At 49.5% G+C, this 20,820-nt stretch overlaps 1 protein-coding gene across 6 annotated transcripts in view; it reads left to right on the forward strand.

The window, feature by feature from the left end:
• Zfp516 (zinc finger protein 516) overlaps positions 1-20,820 on the forward strand; it is an 88,213-nt gene that overhangs the window by 275 nt on the left and 67,118 nt on the right. For 2 of the 6 annotated variants that reach the window (NM_001191695.2, NM_001412457.1), the window contains 1 exon segment: positions 176-3,555. The exons of 3 other annotated variants lie outside the window; for them this stretch is intronic. The gene's annotated coding sequence lies outside the window, so the exon portion shown is untranslated. 6 annotated transcript variants of the gene reach the window in all.

The following is a 20,820-nucleotide window of genomic DNA, read 5'->3' on the forward strand; positions in this document are numbered from 1 at the left end:
GGCGCCAGGAGGGCGACTTGGCTTTCTGTGTTGGTAGTTACTCTGCTCTGCAATTCCAGGAGAGAAGAAGATGAAACTTCGGGCGGCGGGGCGAGCGCCCGGGAGGTGGCTTTTACCGCAGTGGAGGGGCGGGGTGGGGGCCGGGGTGGGAGCGCGGAAGAGGCTCTGGCTTTGTACACTTCGTCAAAGGCGACGCGGGAGGAGGGGAGCTCGGATGCGCTCTCATCCATTAGGAGACAAAGAGCAAATTGCCTTACTTTAAAGTAAAACGCTCTGGCTAATGAAGGTGGGTGATGGGCGGCGGGGCCGAAGGAGCCGTTTCAATTATTAAGGGTTTGGCGGAGGGGATCGATGCCTGTGGGCACAGAGCGCCGCTGCCTTGGGGACGACGGGTTTGCGTATTTGTGTTTGGTGGTGGTGGTCAGCGGGGAGATTTGAGTGACCCCCAGCACTGAAGAAGTGGGATCTCTAGAAAGGGAAGTTCGCGTAGAGGTGGGGGCGGGGGCGAGGTTCTGGAAATGACTCGCAGTGGGTTGGGAAGGAGATCAGCGCGGCGGGGACTCCACGGAATTGCGATTTGCCTTGCCGGGCTATGGCAGAATGGGGGGTGGGGGGGGCTTATTGATAGCCATATATGTGTGCATATTTGCACACACATACACACGAATTACACCCGGGTGTATGAAAGAGGACGCAGTGGGGTGTACGTTGCGGGGGTGGGGTAGGGGTTGGAAAGGCGCCTCTTCTGCCATTTCCAGGGAGAACATACCGAATAGTTAAGATCAGTATTTAGATTAAACCGCCTCGTCAAGTTTTAAAGAAACTTTGTCTGAATAAGTTTGTTAAAAGCCAGGCCAGTGGGGTCTTTAAAGCCAGCGGTTCATGGAGGAAGGTCGGTGGTGCGATGAGTATCAGGTTTTGTGAGTGGGGAAGCCGGTGGATCCCTGCAATTAGGACTCCAGAGAACCAGCCTTTTACCCGAAAAAATGTGGGTCTGTAAGTCAGCCGCATCCATCACCAGCGTTAACAAGCTCTCCACAGCCTACCAGTCCAATTCTCCCAACCCCCAGCTCCGGACTGTGTGTAGCCAACTCATTGCCTGGCTTGCTGATGAAGAGTCCCTTGGTCTCTGGGTGAGCACAGACCAACTTGCTCGGCCCCTTCTTTTAAAATATATTCATTCGGTGTCTTATTTAATCCAGATGCACAGAAAGCCATTTACTGCTTTATTGTTGGTTTACTTTTTTTTTTTTTTGAAAAGGCGACTGGTGTAACCTGTGGAATTTGAAATGCAAATAAAAGCCCGTGGGAGTTGAGGCAGAACAAATCGGCACTTATAAAGTGAAAAAGATTTCATGTCTTTGAAATCATTGCAGGAGGAAAAAGAACTGGAGGGGAGTGTGATTATTCCCCCCAGAGAGTGGATTGTGACGTCAGGTCTTTTTGGAAAAGATGTTATTTTTAAGGTCCTGAAGCCTGGGTATGTGAAGTGCTTTACAGGAAAAACAGATTACAAGATTAACATCTGTTAACATGATCGTTTATCTCCAGCCAAAAATAGGTCAGTTCTTTCTTAAGGAAACGTGCTTGCTTCAGCAAGCTTAAATAATAAAATAACGACGCCAAAAATTAGGACTGAACATTTGTTATAACCTAACTCGTGGAAACAATTTTTAATTATTAAATCAATCAAAGGTCAAAGTCCTTTTTGGGGTGTTGAGAACAACTCTACTCCGAGTCTACCCGCCCCGATGACTGACCCCCCCTCCCCTTCCTCCGGGCTCCCTTCTGGCTGCCCATTTTCCTTTTCGTCCATTGTGGAAGTAGGGGGTATATTTAAATGGTATTCTCTGACTCTGGCCACGTTAGGGAGACAGACTCTGCGTAGATGGCTAACTTTTCAAAGCTCTGCTGTTGTTTTATCATTAAATGGAACGACACGGAGGGGAGAGAGAGAAAAGAAACTGCCTTGCAAAGTCTCCCTGCCCCCTGGGTTTGAGTGACGGCTCTGTCGGCCAATCCGCAGCAGCTTTCTCTATCCCGGAGGTAATTTGGGGTGTGTGTGTGAGCGCGCGCACGCTCGACCACGCGCCCGTGTGTCGGCCCAGAGTCGGGCCAGAGGCGCGCATCCGCAGGCTCCCGCATTTGCACAGATGTGTGCTGTAGACGTGGACACGCTTTTATCCAAGTCTGTCCAGCTAGATGCGCACGCAGCAGTCCAAGTGGAGACCCTGCCCCCCTCCCAACGTCTTCCTGCGAAGACTGGGCAGTAGAGACACTTTCAGATTCAAGTCGAAACCTGCCACATGGAAGGGAAAGAGGAACGATTGATAACACTCCTCAGCCATTGGGGACCTAGGAGCGGTTTTATCCGCCTGGTTCCAGGCTCCGGTGGGGTCATGAGGTAGCCACTTGCGGATAGCAAACGTACAGAGGTCGGGGATTGTCGAAAAATGATATTAACTCCATATAAAAGTGAAGGGCACCGTTCGTCTTCCAACTTCCAATTTCATTCTCTGAAGGCGAGTGATGCTTAGTCCATAGTAAATTCTAGAACGCGAACCCTGCATGGTTAGTGAAAGTTCTGGTGTTCCCTGGGTCTTACCAGTGCTGCGCCCTGGCCACGACTGCTCCGCACAATGGGTACATTCACGGGCAGAGTGTCACGGGCCACACTCTACTGCCTACTGGCTGAATCCGCTCCACTTGGGGAACACCCGTAGTGACTGGTGACGAGTGCAGCACTCACTTCAGGACTTGAACGCGCCGGACCGGGACTGCCTAGTTTGTGCTTCAATGCTGGGCCACTGGGGAGCTCGGCCTTGTGATTCCCTAGGGGGTGGTGATGAAGATGCAGGGTTGGGTTAAAGACACGCGTGCGCCTCCCCTTCTGGAGACCCCCGTGGAGGCCACCGACCTTGGAAGGCCCAGTGTCCACACCGGCTCTGCAGTGTCTGCATGCACCGAGGTCACCTCGAGGGTGCCCCCGCCCCGAGATTTCCAACTTGGTTACTAGGTGGTGTCAGCCCGTGTACCTCCTCCTACGCGGGCCGTTTCCACCCAACCGGATCGCCACCCCTTTCGGCCCTCTCTCCAATCTCTGCAAGCCCGCGGCTTGAGGAATGGGTATGTCGTTGCATTAAATCATTCCTATTTCTGTGTGTCCCGGCCGCCCGGCGCCGCTGGGGGGGCGTGGGTCTGGGTGGCTGGTGAGGGTGTGAGTGTGGGGGGTTGAGGGGGGGGGAGGCTGAGCGGGGGCGGGGCACCACCTGCCCGCCCTAGAGGCGTGGCGTGCGGCTGGGGGCGGGACACCCACCTGCCTGTCCCCGGGGCGGGGGCGGCGGCCGCTTGTTGCTGGGCTGCGGGCTTCGGGCTGCGGGGGGCGGGCCGTGGGCGGGGCGCTGAAGGGGAGGCCCCGGTCGGCCGCCCCCTTTTCTCGGGCGCCCGCCCCCCGCCCCCGTCATGTGGAACGGACGTCACACGCCTGCACTGTAACCCAAGAAGTGAAAGAGACGGGGACCCGCAGCCCAACTTCGCACCGTAACAAAGGCTGGGGTCCGTGCGGGCCGTGGGGCGCGGGCCGTGGGGGGAGGGGCGTGGGCACGGGTGGGGTGGGGGAGGGGCGGCGAACTCGTGGGGGCCGAGGCGTGGGCGTGCGTGGGCGGGGAGGGGTGGCCCGGCCGGGCGGGGGGTTTATGGAGGCGCGACGGGGCTTCGCGGCCCAGCTCCGCCGGCAGGCCAGGTAATTGGTTTCTATTTTAAACTTCACTTTGTTCTGTCGGAGGTGGGTTGGGAGGGGAGGCGTCCCCACTCTGGGGGGCGGTTATGTAAGTCTCCACACCTGAGTCGGGCCCTGCTTCTCCGGGGCGGGAGTGGCCGGTGGGTACGGAGTGCTGGCGGCTCCTGGGGGATGGGGGGGGGCTCTGTGGTCTAATCGATGCCTGGGTGGAGAGGAGGCCCGAGTGGACGTTGGGTTATTTCTAGAAGCCCAGATGTGCCCTTGGGCTGGGGCGGGCCTTCCAGGGTGTCCATGGAGTAACAAAGGACCGAGTGCTTGAACCTCTGGTCCACTCGCGGTGCCCACTTAACCAGCAAGTCTCGGAAGGAACTTTAGACGGCGTCTTAATTAAAGGTACAGCAGAAAGTCACGTCCCGTTGAACCTACCATTAAGTCTTGAATGTTGATTAAATGTAATTTAAAAATTGATGTGCGTTGACCGGCGTAGGAGCAAAGAGGATAGCTTCCCAGCAGGATCTTTCCAGATTACGTTTTAAACCTCCCTATTAATATGATTGGAGTATTTCGGTTTGGAATGTGTTACTTTAAGGAACTAGGCATGCCTGCTATTTGATACGGTATTCGCTACTGTCCTGTACACAAGAGCACATTTTTATCACTCATTTTTTCCTCGCATTCTTCAATTGTTGAGTCAAAATAGCTGTGTATTTTTATTTACACAGACCGGCGGGAAGTAAAATATACCACAGCGCTGTTGTGCATTAATCTAAGGGTCCCCTCCCCCGCCTAGCAAAATTAGAGATGGAGTTGAGCTGCCCTGGTGTCAGGGGTGTGAGTTGGGTCACTGGATGGGGAGTGACCCCATAGCTATCTCGAATGGGCTCTGGGATAAACTGAGCTCAGGGAAAGGCTCACAACTGTTTTGATAATCAAATTAAAATCCTGATGTGTTAAGATAAATACATGTCCAATATTTTCTTAGTTCATTAGGGGAACTTTGTTTCCTTCCTTACACTTGCTAATACTGAAGCCTTCAGAGGACATTAGCATTCAAAAAGAGAAGCCATCCCAGCGGGTCTGGAATAAAGCCCGCAAGAGGAGCAGGCTTGCCTGCCCAAAAGGAAACAAAACAGTAGCTTGCTCTCTGGCCATCACTGCTCCCAAAAGTGGACAGAAAGAAGGGGAGTTTTGATTATTTGTGGTTCAGAACTTTTAAAAGTCGAACGCATACAACCATCCCAGGGCCCCAAACTTTGACTTTGGTGTGTGTGTGTCTGATAACTAATTGCTGATAGGTCCTCGTGGTAGCCTGCTTACCCTGGCAGTTTTTGAACACTTACTTGTAAAGGTCTTGTAGTGGCGACTAGAGTACCTTTAAAAGATTTCCGGGTATGTTGAAATCTTACCTGTTTCTTCACTTCCCACGGAGTCCCAGAAACACCATTAAAGTGGATTGAGAGAACATCCCCTCCTCCCCTCCAAACGGTCACACACTGTGTCTCTCCACTTTCTTAAATGAAACTTTTAGCTCCATTTGTCTTACTGGTTCTTACCAGGAGATATCTGAGTTTTATAAGTGGAGCATTTGATGTGATTAAGTTTGGGAACAATTTATGTGTAAGGGAAAAAGGGATTCTTTAAGAATACTTTGAAGTGGGGGAATACTCAAACAGATGGCTCCCAGTCTTCTACTGGGGGTTGGGGGGAGATGGTAATGTACCCTGGTAACTTCAGTGTTTAGTCATGGCTCCTTCTCGGAAAAACCAGTCCTGGGTTTAAGGGGTGGTAGATTTCTGTGTATTCATACTCCAGGGTATGTTTTGGCCTTATTCACAATTTACCAGAAGGAATCTTGGAAAAGGAATTTTGTGGGAGTGGCGTTGTTGAGTGGGACTGGAGGCTGTGTGTAGAATTTCAGCTGCATTATACCTTAAGGCCTTCGAAATAGGAGCTGAAATGTAAGCTGACTCTGTTGTTGGGCAGTAGAGGAGGGAGCTTACCCTAGCCTGGGCGCTTTCCTGTTACAATGTTACTCCGTTAGAGGGTCGCCTGGTCACCTCGCTGCTGTTCTTCCTCAACTTTGGGTTTAGGAGAAAAGGACAGGTGTTAATTGTGGCGCTCTAAGAAATCGTTTGCTTATACTATAACTAGGTCCACAACCAAAGCAAACATGGCCGTTACTGGGCAGGGGACCTATCAGTTTTCACTTTGGTTTTTCGACTGGCCACATTTATCCCGAATCGTCCAAATTTCTCTTAGCGGTGCACGTGGATTTGTTCGTAATTGATAGAACTCATGGAAGAAAGGAGAAACACACTTAGTTAGGTATTTCCTTTATAAACTTTCGGATCTGGGACTATCATTCCTTCCTCAAAAGCACAGCTTACCAGATTCGTGTTTATATGTCCCAGTGCTTGGGAAAAGCTATTCTGACGCAGTTCTTTTTAAAATGGATCTCTTTGTTAGCCCCCTCCCCCCAAGTTCTGGAAACTGCGGGGGGGAAATCCCCTACCTCCCATCTTCCTGAGCGTGCACTCCCCCCACCCCCTAGCCCCCTAGCTGTGTTGTGAGTCCACCAGAGTCTTGCTTGGTGCTTCACTAGGCTTCTCCAGGCTGCTTACAATTCGGCACCTTTGACCTTAGCTTAGCTTCCAGAATTATTCACGTGGAAGCATGAGGGACTAATTTCATTACTCCGTAGCCGGCAGGGCAGGCGAGCGACCCCTCTGGTGCTGCTGGGAACTGCATCTCCTCAGAGCTGCCTTTTCCCAGCAAGCCCAGCTTCAGGATGTTGGGCTGTTCTGTAGCCCGAGGAAGGAGGAAGGGGCTTTGGAATCCGAAGCTGTTTGCGTCCCCGACTGAGAGGAACTCGGAGAGGCCGTGAGACAGGTATGAACATGGACCCAGGAGATGCTCTGGGGCTGTAGGTAGGGTTTTACTCTCATCCGCCTTTGCTGTGACTGGTCCTGTGCGGCCCGATCCCAGCCCCTCTGCACCAGACTGCCTGGAGTGTATGAGTGAAGAAGCTGCCACCTGTTCAGGGTGTAGAGTATCAGGGGGCGACGGAGGGGCAGCGCTTTCCACTCAGCGCCTGGCCCTCATCCTCCTTTCTCTCCACAGTAGGGAGTTTTGCGTCTTGAGGGGAAGGTAAAACCTTTTTCTTATCTGTTCTGAGAAAGCACCCTACCTCTCCTCTCCTATCCTGGGAGGGTGTCTTAGGGTGGGTAGAAGTCTTCTTGTCCTTGGAAGCCAGCTAGGATTATTTCAGAATTTTCAAGAATTTTTGAAAATTACCAGAAACCCAGTTTAAGAAAGGAATCCTGTCTGGTGTTTCTATTTTTGGCGAATTTGTTAATAAAATTAACCTTATGGAAGGACACATGAAGGGAGACATTGTGAATTTGGAATGTTTATCTGAATCTTACAAAAACAAAACCAAACAACCAACCTTCTACTTTGAAGTAATTTTATTCCAAGGAGACATACTTGAGGCATATGAGTACATTTCTGGGGTTGCAAATGCCCTGGCCTGTCTCTTGAGGTAAGTGAAGTATATTTCCGAAGGATTGGTGAGAATTGGCAGTTGCAACTGTCCTCTTTGCCTTCTTTATGCCCTGCATCTGCCTACACGTGACACTGGCAGCTGTGGCCTACTCTGCCAGATTGAAAGCGGTGGTGTGTGTGTGTGGAAGGAACTGCTTTCCCGTGCACACATCGGGATTGTCAAGAAGTATAATTTTGTGCCTCTCTACAGGCCTTAAAAGTAGTTTTTTTTTTTTTTTTTTTTAAGAAAGATCTGGCATTTAATCTTCAGCCCAAATGGTCTTGGAAATTACTAAGCAGAGTAATTAGAACTAAAGCTATTTTTAGAAAGCAAGCATGTAAATATATGTTAAGTAATGAGTAAGACACAAGATTGGAGAACAGAGGGGGGAAAAAAACCAACCTGGAAAGCAGTTTCATTAGACATGTCTCTGTTCCAGAATGTGTTCTTTCTGGGAGATTGTTTTTCTCTGGGTGCTTTGAGTCGGGAATTTAATGAGGTTTCTGCAGTCCGAACTCTTCTTTCCACACACAGTCTCTGATGGTGGAGTCCCGACCCTCTCGGTGGCAGTGGGAGGAGGTAGGCGGGCCCATGTCTTACTGTTTGATTTCTAAGCTTGGTTGAGCAGGTGTTTTATTCCTTCGGAACAGGTAGACTTGTCTCTCGCTGCTCATACCCTGGGGACCGGATGATGCCACTGCCTCCTGCACACAGCTGGCCTGCACTCCTCCTGCTCAGTTAGGAGATGAAGCTTAGAGATTACAATATGGTGTCAGCTTTCCAGACCTAGAGAGAGACTCAAAAATGGAGGCGCTCTGTTGAATTTTTTGTTAATGGGCAGGCAGTAGACCCCCCCCCCCCCGGAATTCTTAGTACTTCTGAAGTCCCTCTAATCATCCCCTGCCCCCTCCCATATGAAAGGGTAAGGGACAATTTGTTTAGGAATTTTTGTCCCTTGTCGCAGCAAAGGGCAACATGTGCCTGCCTTTACCATGTGGATCTCTTTAACCTATATTGCGTGCGCTGACTAGAGCAGTGCTGGACATTGATTTGTTTTGGCATTCGAGAATGTTCTTTGAAATTGAGCACAGGCTGTGATGCATTGGAAGTCGTGCCCAGAGGTGGCTGTGGCTTTAGCGGCTTCTTCAGCTGGCGTTTATGAGTGGTGGGCAAGACTTGTGTTTATGGGAAATAGTTTGCCATTAAGTGTTGAGTGGATATACAAATTCAGAGAAACCCAGAGTTAGATAGGGGTGGTTAAGACTTATCCTTGGGAGTAAGCCTAAAAATCCCGCTGGCAGAAAGAGGATGCTAGTTCCTTATTGTTCCCATGATTTTTAACCTAGAGCTCAAAATGTGTGTCACCCTACCCCACCGCACTTAAGGGCTTAGATCCCCTGGCCCCCTGCCCCAGGGTGAGTCAGTCGCCTGCTATATTCACGACTTCCTGGGTTTACTGATGGCTTCATAGATTCAGAGCTTCCTAGTTTTACTGAAGTTCTGCGCTGTCGTGGAGTTAAACATATATGTAGTTGAACACATGTGTAGTTAAACACATATGTAGTTGACGCTTGGCTTCTGTACCCCCCCACCTGGTTTGGGTGGACTGTATTTCACTCACAGGGGAAGAGTGGCGTTCTGAGATTCAGAGGGCATCCCCGTGCCTTGCTCGCCACCGCTGACCTCTGTCCCTGACAGATGTGTAGCTGTGCTATTCCAGGGCCCCCAGAGCCAATGGACGTCGTCGTCCTCTCAGATGGCCTCCTTAGCCTCCATCTTCCTTGTTTTCTTGTTGGAAGGAAAGAAGTAAGTGAAGCTTGGTCATGTGTGTGTCCCCAAGTCGCGTTCTGCACACTCTGTAGGCTGTGCAGGGCCCAGAGTCTGAACAGTGGATCCATGCCTTGCCTTGCACACGAGTCACACTGAGAGGACCAGCGACTTAGTATTTCTGTACCAGGATGAGAAAATACCGTCCTCCATTGATGATTATATCCCCCAGATCCAGATGGATCTTCCTGTCATACTAGTGCTTACTGTGTCCTTAGCATGACCCGTTAAGGTATTCTTTCCTGGAGAAGTACCTGGCATGAAGCCAGAACGGTCATTGTGAGGAGAACAGCACGCAGCCCAGGCACCTGATTGTCTTCCTCTCCTCAGGAATGACTTCTCACTTAACAAAAGACTGAGGTGAGAGGGATGGTCCTAAACCCACAGTAAGTGGCTCCTGGGGTATGAGCACTCTCCATAGCAACACGAACCTGGGGACGCTTCTGTGGAATCACGGGATTAGTGGTAGGATTAAAATTAGCCTCTGTAAATTACCCTGGTGACAGAAAAGCAGAGCATGTTAATGGTTTTACTGGTAGACGGGCTTATCACTTGTTTTCTAGGTTGGTAGAAGATTATAGGCTGTCCTGAATGTTAACTTTAAGGCAGTTCCTGTTCCTGACTTGTTCCCGACACACACACACATTCTAAAGTGTCCGTCTCTGTTGGAACTTGGGATCTAATTGTGCAGTGTGTTTCTGTAGCAGTGCACAAGTGCAGGGGCAGCTGGAACATGTGGTGTGGGCATTCAGTCCTGCTGTCTGAGAACAGTCACCCATTTTAGAAAGTGCATTACGTCTTTTGGCTCAGACAGGCTTCCTTAGGTGCTTACATGGGGGTGGGTTGTAATTAGCCCTTCTGCAGCTCTGAGGATGGACTACAAGTGTCCTGCCACAGGGTTGTGCTCCAGTCCTAGGGGGTAAGTTATTAACTATAGCCTCGTTCTGGCAGGCTGAGGTGCAACTCCAGTGTGGCTTTTCTTTTTTTTCTTTCTTTTCCCTCCCCCATTTCTCCTCCCTCCCTTTCTCCTGTGTTTCTTCTTATTATTCCTCCTCTTCCTCTTCTTCCTCCTCCTCCTCTCCCTCCTCCTCTTCTTCTTTTTTTTTTTCTTTTTTTCAGAGCTGGGGACTGAACCCAGGGCCTTTCGATTATTAGGCAAGCGCTCTACCACTGAGCTAAATCCCCAACCCCCCCTCCTCCTCTTCCTCTTCTTCCTCTTCCTCTTCTTCTTCCTCCTCTTCCTCCTCCTCCTTCTTCTTCTGAGACTGGCCTCACTGTAGACTGGGAGAGTGCTTTCACGATCATTTGTATATTTTTGTATATTTCTGTTTGGACCTTACTGTGGTTAGGTGACTCAGAGGTGATTTGGGGGGGGTGAACCTGGAGTTCTGTAGGTGCTGAAATGCAGGAAAATCTGGTCACTCGGCCAAGGCCACAGATAGGGTGGGGCTTGGCCTGGGTTCCTAGCACCAGGTTGGTTTTCTTTCCAGGATATTGGCACTGAACACACTCAGCTAGGTGTGCTCAAAGTCCGCAGAGGACAAGGCCACTAAGGAGTCTGCTGACTCAGCACCAAGCTGGCAAGCTATCACTTACTAAGCAAGGTTGATAGAGCAAGGGCCTCTCAGCTCACCTGTGGTGCTCAGAGCTCGCTCCAGACGGGAGGAAAAAGTGTCGATTCAGTATTTGCATCTCCACAGTGAAGTGTTTGTGTAAGAACTGGGCCACCTGTCCCCATCCTATGCCACTGCAGAGCGCTGTCCCAGAGGAAGCAGAGGGGCGGGGCTGTCCTCCCAGCCAGCCAGCTGCCAGCATAGGTAGGTTCCAGGCTGCCCTGTGGGCAAAGGTGTAGATTTTTCAAGGAAATCCAGTGGTAGCTACCAATGCCAATAGTACTGTGTGTATTCACGAGAGTGTGTGCACGTGTGTGTGTGTGTGTGTGTGTGTGTGTGTGTGTGTGTGTGTGTGGTTTTGAACATTGGAAGTTAGGCTGGATGTCCACTAAGCTCCAAGGATGTGCTTGTGTTCTCCCCAGCACCGGGATTATAAACACAGACTACTGGGCTCATATTGATTAATGTGTGCACTGGGGTCTGAGCTCAGGTCCTCAGGTATGTATGGCAGCTACTTTCTCGGCTGAGCCATCCCCAGACCTCATTTCCCTGCAGTACTGGGATAAAACCCGGGGCCCAGTACCTAGAAACAGCACGTCTTGTAAGCAAGTTATTGTCATAGTATAAAGAAACCCTAGAGGAAGAGAGTCGCAGGAGAGTGGGAGAGCTGTTAGAAGAGCCGGCAGCCATTCCCATGCAGTCAGTGCCCTGTGTCCCAAGCTGCTGTCCTCACGTAGGGACAGGTGAGCCAGTCCTGAAGGCATTCGAAGAGAGGTCTGGGTGGGGGCAAGCAGGTAAGGAGTGTCCTGGAGGTGGCAGGGAGAAAATCTGACGGGTAAGCGGCGGGCACTGACCTCTGAGCTCAGCTGGGGCATATGCAGACAAGATAGCAAGGAAGGAGGGATGTCCCGGGAAGGAGAAGAGCTCAGACAGCAGAACCCTTTCTCTGAGGTAATTTAGCCGAGAGATGGGCGTTGGTTGTCCTCCCAGCTGAGCTTTTTGTCTGGTGTGCCCCAGTTGATGTCTGGGCTCATTGATGGTTGATGACTGCTAGACTCTTGACTCCTGCATCTTCCATGGCCACTGCTGCCTGTTCATTTGTTATTGGGAAAGAAGCACAGTGACCTAATGTGTCCTGTGGGGTCACTTTAGCAGACCCCGTCATCCTGAGGAGAAGAGGTGTCCAGACCGACTTCCAAACCTAGAACGATGCTCATTTCCCGAAAGGATTGAGTTGTCATGGTTTTCCTGAAACTCTGTGCTCAGTCACTTATCTATTTACGCACGTGTATGCGTTTTTGAGGGCGTGTGCATGTGGTGGAGAGTTTCTGTGGAAACCTTTGAGCTGCAGTGATAGGCGGCTGTGAGCCGCTCGGCAAAAAGTGGGAGTTGAACTCAGATCCTCTGCAGGAGCAGCCAGCACTCTTAACCGCTGAGCCATCTCTCCAGCCCTGTGCACTTGTGTGCTTAATTTTTGTGTGTAAGAGCACAAGCTTACCATGATATGTATGTGGAGGTCAGAGGACAATGTGCAGGAACACGCATCAACTTTGGCTAGTATCTTTACCTTCTGAACCATTTTGCTGGCCTTATACTGGATGATTATGCTAACTTCTCAAAAACATCTCAAAATCCGCAGTGGCCAGTGTCACTGAGCTGCACACATTTACCGTGTTCCGCTTCTCCCTGTAGGCGCTGGTGAGAGTGGTGCTGCCGGGCCCCATTGAGTATGGGTGATTGACATCACGTTACTTTCACATTGGTGTTAACCGGTTGTGTTTATTTCTGTTGCCACAGAAGGCTGAGAGCACTTAAGGTCACAAATCCAATATGTCACAGAGTACAAATAAGAGGCAGGGCATGGAGTAATTAATTGGCCCTGGTGGTGGGAATCTGAGCTACACATGCAGACCTCAAGACTTCCCCTATGGGGACACATGAGCCAGAATTCAGGATCAGAACTTTCTGGCGGCCAAACTAAAAAGCGCAACGTGGTTTATATGTTAAGTATTCTGGAAAACCACTAGGGTTCTTCTTGGAGATATTCTTTTCCGGTGTGTGACACAGGGCACTCTTGTTGGTGATGCAGGGCGCTCTCCCAGTGGTGACACAAGGTGCTCTCCCATTGGCTCCAGTGCCGTTTATTTTTTGCAGACTGCCGCTCAGTGACCGTCAGGGCAGATGCAGTAGTGGTTTTCATAGACGATTACTTCTGGCTACATAGATACCAGAAAGCCGAGGTCATGAGAACAAAACACAGTGCCTTAGCAGCTGCTGATTGTTTACTCTGTGTGCGTGTGCGGAGGCCAGGATGTGCCACAGCACAGGTATGGCGGTCCGAGATCAAGTGGGGAGAGTTGGTTCTCTTCCGCACATGGGTCCTGTGGACTGAACTCATGCTGTCAGGTGTGGTGCCAAGCATCCTTGCTGGCTGAGTTACTCTGCTGGCTCTCCTACTAATTATTTACAATAGGCTTAAATTGGTGAAAGCCTGGATAACCTGTCCCCAGATGAGTCTGTGTCCTTTATGGACGGTTCATCAGGTGCTTGCTCTGCGCATGGCCCTGTTGTGACAGCCATGTGCATTATTCAATACTTAGAACACTCTTAGGAAGTCGGCAGCGCTTCTGCTTCTTCACATGAGGGCATGGAAACTAGAAACCTTAATGAAGCTCATAGCTGGGTTCTCCGGGCAGGTGACCTCCGAGGCAGCTGCTCTTGGCTTGTAACCCCTCTCTCCTCAACTCTTTGCCTGTTGAAATTATTGCAGAATCGATTTCCACCTTGGTCTGCGCCGTTTGAAACGGAGCGCATTGGGAGTCATGGCCCAGTCCCATTCCTACGTTCACAAGAGTCTGCAGGATGCTCCTAGCAGCTCCCCTGAGTTTGGCTCGCTGTGTGTCCTCCAGTCCTCTATCTGGGTCTGAGAATGAGCGTGAGCCTTGAGTAGTTACCAGGACGGTCTAAGGAAGACTCAGTGCAGGAGGACCTCGGGGCTCTAGCCATCTGGGGCCGTTGGTCATGTCTGTGTCCTTTTGTCCTACTGGCCTCATGCCCCAGGGGACTGAGAGGGAGCTTTGAAACCTGTCCTCCCAAGTGGGACCCCCTAGTCTATAGAGGCCACATTTTAGGGAAGGAGTGCTCATCCCCACCCTCTTCCCTCCCTTTTCATTCATCCTCCCCCCACCTCTCTCTCTGTTGGATTACAGGCATGCGTAACTGTGCCTTGATTTTTTTTCTCTGCTTTTTTCTCCCTCCCCCTCCCTCCCTCCCTCCCTCCCTCCCTCCCTCCCTCCCTCCCTCCCTCCCTCCCTCCCTCCCTCCCTCCCTCCCATAAATGTTAGGGATTTGAACTTGGGTCCTCATGCTTACAGAGCAGGCACACTTACCCACTGAACCATCTCCCAGCCCAGCACACCTTTCCGACAGATAAGCCTTTTAGGCTGGTGAGGATGTCTTGGCCTTGAGGCACCAAAGCCTTAGAGGGCCTGTCCCACCTGAGACGCCCTCTGCTATGGACACTTGGAATTTGGATTTTACTTAACCCGCTGCCTCGTGGAGCAGAGCTTTATTATTTTTTCTCAGCTATCACACACATTCTTAGCTGTTCTTAGCGCAGAGGCTGTTTAGAGACAGGCAGGCCTCAGGAAGAGTTTGGTCTGCTTGGTTGCTCTCTGTAGCCTGCTTGCTTACCACTTCTTAAGACAGATGCTAACAATCACATTGAAAAAGAATTTGGCAAAATTAATGATGTTTTACAATTTTTAATACATCTAGAGTGTTTTTTAAGTCATCTAAGTGAGGGCTGGATGGCTCACTGGGTAAAATGGCTTCGCTAAGCCTGGGTTGGAGTCTCGAAAGCCATTGGGTGGAAGGAGAAAGTCAGTTCTCACTGGTTGCTCTCCTTGCCCGCTGTGAGGGGTGGTGTGTGTACACCAGGGTGCTGGTGTGTGTTCGGCAGGTGCCTCTGTGTTGTCCTGGAACACCCACCTTCCGTGATCGGGGTCTCCTGTATTCAGACACCCAACACGCCCTGGGTTTCCAAGTGCTCACCGTATACTTAGCTGCAGGATTGGGGAATCAATCCTAAAGGCGACTTGTAGTTTGAGACGAATTCGTTTTTTATCTTGTATTTTGCAGGAAAAAGGAATCATGGATGGGTGTGTGTTCTCTACCATCTAATATCTTGGTGCCCAGTTTAGTATAAACTGTAATGTGATTCACTTACTGTCTTCATAGGTTTAAAAATGGCACTAAGCTGGCTGGTTAGCTCAGTTCGTTAGAGTGTGGTGCTGATAAAAATGTCACTTGTTAAGAAAGTAGAGAAATGCGACTTCCTCCATTAAAGTAGTTGTTATTTATACGTTTATAGTTTGGTGTGTTTTGTGACTCACGACATAAGCATTGTGTTAATTAAAAGACTGATTGGTAAGCATTGTCTGGGCTCCACGTAGAGCAGGTGGAAACCCCAGGGAGGGATAATCCACCTCTTACTGTGTGGTGGATGGTGAACAGACTCTCCGGCCAGGCTCTGGAAGAGCTCCTGGGTTTTACCACACCAGTCCTGCCCACCTGAAGCATAGCTGTTGAATCTCAAGGCGGTACTTTTCCAGCTCTGCATTAGAGTCTATGAAAATGGTTTAGGGTTAGCTTAGGACTGCAGGAGGCAGGCAGACATGTTGTTTTCTCAGAAGGATGAGGGAACAGAGTGCATCGTTAATATTTAACGGTACCAGCAACATCACCTGGCAGGCGGCACGAACGTCCAGGTAACGATCAATGTTGGAGGAGTTGCTGTGGAGAGGGTGAGGCAGGCACATCTGCGCACTGAGGTGTCCCGGGTGCCCGAGAGAGGGGGTGCCAAAATCGCCCTCATCCTGCCCATGTGGTTTGCAGCGTTGTGCCATTCCTCCGGAGCTTCTGGGAATGAGAGGGCCATATTGTGAAGACAGACACTGGGTGGAAGGGAAGGCGTTTAAGGAGAAAAAGCAGAGACTCATTTAGTGAGCCGTAGGGTGGGTGCACACTCCTTGGGGCACAGAGAGAAACCTCCGGTAGTCTTCAGACGCTCCAGTTTCGCTGGTACACCTCTATCCTGTTTTCAAGGCAAACGTGGACTGCTTCCTGGTCATGGGGCTCATCCTGTGCTTGGATGGTTCTTGCAAATGCAGATGTTCTGATCAGCAGGTCTTGCTGTGACTGAGGGTCAGGTCCATTCCTGGCTCTATCAGTCTCTGCAGTGCTTGTTTGGATAAGTGAGACGCTGTTGAAATGGCCTGGAACTCTGTTTATTGTCTTCTGGAAGCACAGGGGCAGTGTTGAGAAAACTTGCTAGGCTTTTAACGTGAGCCTGGCTTGTGTTCAGGTGGGGTCACCAAGGCCAAGTGTGCACTGCTCACAGAGGACAGAAGGTGCCCGTCAGCACATATGCTAATGTAGTGAATGGACTTTTCTGTTTAAAAGGAAACTGTTTCCTGAGTGTCCCCGCTGGAGAGTGGACAGACCTTGTTTGATTGCTCCCTGGGTTCAGAAATCCCCGGGTCTTTGTGACTTTAGGCTTTATCACTGGGTTCTAGTCTTGAAAATGATTTAAGTCTCCAGAGCTAGCCACCCCCTGTTGGCTGCGCATCTGGGGGCTCAAGAGCTCAGCCTGTTTCTAACCAGTCATGTGAAATTTATGGTTATTCAGTTGCCTTAGGATCTGCTGGTCAGATGGGACATCAACACCACAATAAATCACAGTGTTCTGATGATAACATCCCTTTCTTAGACAAACCCTGACTGGTTTTGGAGGGTTAGTGGCAGGCAGGACTATGGGCGTCCGGTTAATCACTCGGGCAGAAGTCTTTCATATTCCTTTGAAAGGCGCTTTGTTTAATTCACTTTAAGATGTCTGCGTTGGAGCTTAGAGAATGGGCTGTGTCCTAATTTTGAGTGAAAGGAATTGTGGTAGCTGAGAGGGAGCGGAGGCCATGTCCTCACAGGGCTGTGATGTGGGCTTTGTCTCCTCCATCTAGTTCCCTTGCCTGGCAGTGAGCTGATCAAATTCTGTAGGCCAAGGGAAGGAATTGAAACTGTACGTGTTTTAATTATTGAACCAGAGTAACAGATTGACAGCTGCACTCAGGGTCTTAGTGCCTGGGGGGTAGAGATAGACTTTGCTTTGAAGACATAAAAGAAATCTCAGAAGTTAAGGTCCATGAGTTCTGTGAGATGGCCTGCAGAGCTGTGGCTTGGTCATCAGCCACAGGGTTAGTTTAGTAATTAAAATTATTCCATGTGTACGAGTGTTTGCCTGCATGTGCATATGTGTACCCGTGCATGGCTCCTGCCTTCAGACGCCATTGGATCACCTGGACCTGGAGTTACAGATGGACGTGAGCACCATGTGGGTGCTGGGGCCTGAACCCGAATTCTGCAAGAGCAGCTTATGTTTTCAACCGGTGAGATGCCAGCCCCTATTTTATTATTTTTAGATTTAAAGTTATCATTTGGGGGCTGGGGATTTAGCTCAGTGGTAGAGCGCTTGCCTAGGAAGCACAAGGCCCTGGGTTCGGTCCCCAGCTCCGAAAAAAAGACCAAAAAAAAAAAATAAAGTTATCATTTGGCGCGTATGTAAGGGTGTTTGGACTGCATGTATGTGTGCAGTACCTGTGAAGACCAGGGGAGGGCATTGGATACCCTAGAGTTGGAATTTTAGGAAATTGAGAGCCACCATTTGGGTGCTGGGAATTGAACTCAGGGCCTCTGCAAGTCTCGTAAACTACTAAGCCACCCCCCCCCCCCAGCCCTCCAGGGTCTATTCTTGTAATTTAATTATAGTCAAGTGCTTGGGGTAGTATGCTCCATGCCCAAATTAAACTTCATGTTAAAGGCTTATAAAAATGTGTTATCGATAATGAAAACAGGTAATCGTCTTTGATGTTGGATGTTTATAAATTAAAAGGGAAATGACATTTGGAGAAGAAATATTAGACGTTGCACAGTGTGGTTATGTTTTATGTGAGTTGCTATGTATTAGCTTCTCTGTACAATTCTGGTGGCCATTTAATGACATTAGCTTAGTTATATGTGAAGATTTTTCCATGTATATGGTTTAATATCACAAATTAAAGATGGTGTCACGTTACATGATTTTTTTCTACAACTCAAATTTTAAAACTAAAAAATTCTCCATGTACATATCAGTATATACATGCATACATGTGTGGCGTGTGTGAGCATGTGCACACATGTGTATGCAGGTACATGTGCATACAGAGCCAGAAGAGTACATTAGGAGTCTCTTCTACACAACTCTCCATCTTATTGCTTAGGACAAAGGCTGCCTGGCCAGGGAGCTCTGGAGGGTCTGCCTGTCTCTTTCTCCTCACACTAAGGGCACAGGCATCCGTCAGCCGTCCATAGCTTGCATGGATGCGGGGTATTTGAAGTCAAGTCCTCTGGATTCACAGCAAACACTGTTACTGCTTAGATCTCCTCATTTGACATTGTGTTGTTCTAACATATAAAGACTAAAGGCATGTATGGGTCGTAGCCCTCTGTCTGCACACTCACTTGTGTGCACGCACACCAAGTACATGCTTAGTGCCCGTGTATGAAGAGCAGACTGTTTGAATGGCCTTGGCCACAGTCGTCCTAGGGGAGTGCTATGCCCACCAGCTCTGTTCCCCGAGTCTGTTGTGTCTGGGAGGTGGACATTTGGGTCGCCTCCAGAGTTTCTAGCATGCAGGGTCTTTCTGGATATTCAGTTGTCTATGCTTGTGGAGTATTTCTTTAGGGTAAGTTCCTCAAGGTGTGGTGTTTGGACAAAGGGCCATTTTAATGGGCTAGTGTCATCGGATGTCACAACAAAGGTACCCTGTGGCATGGTCCATTCCCCGTGAGAAGTCTTGTGCTGACGAGTCTCTCTGTGTTTCATATTTTCTGTCTTTTAAATCTTGGCCAGCCTGAAATACCATTGCAGTTTAAGGTATGTGAGACACTGTAGCTGTCGTCACACACACCAGAGGAGGGCATCGGATCCCAGTACCCATGGTTGTGAGCCACCAATGGTTGCTGGGAACTGAACTCAGGATCTCTGGAAGAGCAGTCAGTGCTCTTAACCACTGGGCCGGCTCTCCAGCCTGATAAGTATTTCCAAATATTTGCAGATCGTATCGTTTCTTTTGCAAATCTCCTGTTCATTTACTTCGTTTTTCTACCAACAGTTATGGATTTTTGCTTAAAAGAACACTTTGAGTAATAGCCATTTTCCTAAAATCTATGGAATATGTTTACATATATTTGTGTGTGTGTGTGTGTGTGTGTGTGTGTGTGTGTGTGTGTGTGTACATGCCTGCCTGCCAGAAGAAGGCCTCAGAGCCCTGGAGCTGCCCTTAAAGGTGGCTGTGAATGGACGGACCAGCATGAGTGCTGGGAACTGAACTTGAATTCTCTCCAGGAGCTGTATTTGCTCTTAACTGCTGAGCCATCCCCCGCTCTTCGTTTGATCTTTTGAGCTTTCTGGCTCACTATTCTCCTACCTTGGCCTCCCAAATTCACATGCATGTGTAACCATGAACGGTTGTGTTCTTTGATTTTCCTGCTGGGAGGCCATTAGACTACCCCTCCCCACCTGTGTGCTTCACGGGGTCATTAAGGGGTCAGTAGTTGACGCTGTCCACTTACAAAGTGGTGCTTTGGTCCTTTCTTGGGTATTTATTTTGCTTCTGTCTGTTTGAACCTGTGGGCCCCTTAGTGTCCTTAGCCTCTGTGTTTCTATGGAGAGTTGAGAGCCTCTGCTGTGGCTGATCCGTTGGCAATAGCATTGTGGGGGCCCTTACTGGCCTTCTTCCTGGTCCTCGTGCAGCCCGTGGGGGCCTCCACTGGCTGCTGAGTTGTGTGGGACAGCTTGTGTGCAGACTGGAGTTTGATTGTTACATGTTAGCTGTAGAAACTTAAATGTCCCTCCAGATCTTCTCTTTCTTACTTTTGGTTTCCTAGCCATCCAAGCTTATGAGAGGTTCGTTACATTTCTGAGGTCTTTTTTTCTTTTTGTTGATTGCTTCTGGGTGTTCATGAACTCGTGAGTTCTGTTTTATTTTGTCGTTGGTCTCAACAGTTTAGGACAACGATATCCTCACACTTTATAATTGTATATTTTAGTTTCAGTGGGTGTTCTGGAAACTATTAACCCCCTTCCCACCGACCCCCTTTCTTCAGGGCTGGGGATGAGACCAGGGCTCTGTGTGTGCTGGGAAGTGCTCTCTCTGCCTTCGGCTGCTCCTCACCCTGAATTAAACTTCCAAGGACGTTTGATTTTCTGGTGGTTTTGTTCTTCATTGTTGGGTATATTTTTTATCTACTATTTTTGTTCAGCTGTTCAGAGGTCTTTAATTTTAGGAGTGCCTTGTAGGGAACAAATAGTTGGATTTAGCGTTTAATCCTAGTGTGGATTGTTTCTCTTGAGTTTCTCCCATTTATTTCTGAAACAGATGTACTTAGCTGACTCGTCCTGCCTGTATTCCCTTTTGATCAGGTTTCACTCTCGTCGTTGTCATTGTCATCTAGGCTGTGGTCTTCGTCATCTCAGAGGCCACTGTCCATGTTTCTTTGAGTTCCCTTTATTTCTATCAGTGTAACTCAGTTCCTTCCAACTCTTGGTCAGTCATTTTGAAAGCAGCTTGTTATTAGCTCCCCAGCTGGTTTACACTCATAACTTTTGAACCCTAGCCTGTGTGTGCCTGTTCATCCCTCGGCTCTCGGGGGTGCCCAGGCAGAGAGGCTCCTGCTGTTGAATGTCCTCTGCTGGCACTCGGTCCTGACCCACACCACGCCATGTTCACCTCGTGGTGGTTCCCTGTGGTCTTGCAGATTTGGTTCTGTGCATTGTGCAGGTTTCATTCGAGGCTGGTTGTGATTGGATGTGATTTCCTGAGTGCATTACAGATGCTTAGGCTGGGCTCTGTCTCCCGTGTTTACCAGAGTAAGTGGTCACTGCAGAGCTAGGTTTGTTCGTTTTGTTCTCTTGGTTTTTCTTTCTGAGCTTGAACTTTCTGAGTCATCCCTTTGTCTGGACAGATCCCCCTCGAAAGTAGCCAGGCAGCTTCTGTGGA

The sequence above is a fragment of the Rattus norvegicus genome, chromosome 18 (assembly GCF_021556685.1).
Source record: "Rattus norvegicus strain SHRSP/BbbUtx chromosome 18, alternate assembly SHRSP_T2T, whole genome shotgun sequence".
In the NCBI taxonomy this organism is placed as follows: Eukaryota; Metazoa; Chordata; class Mammalia; order Rodentia; family Muridae; genus Rattus; species Rattus norvegicus.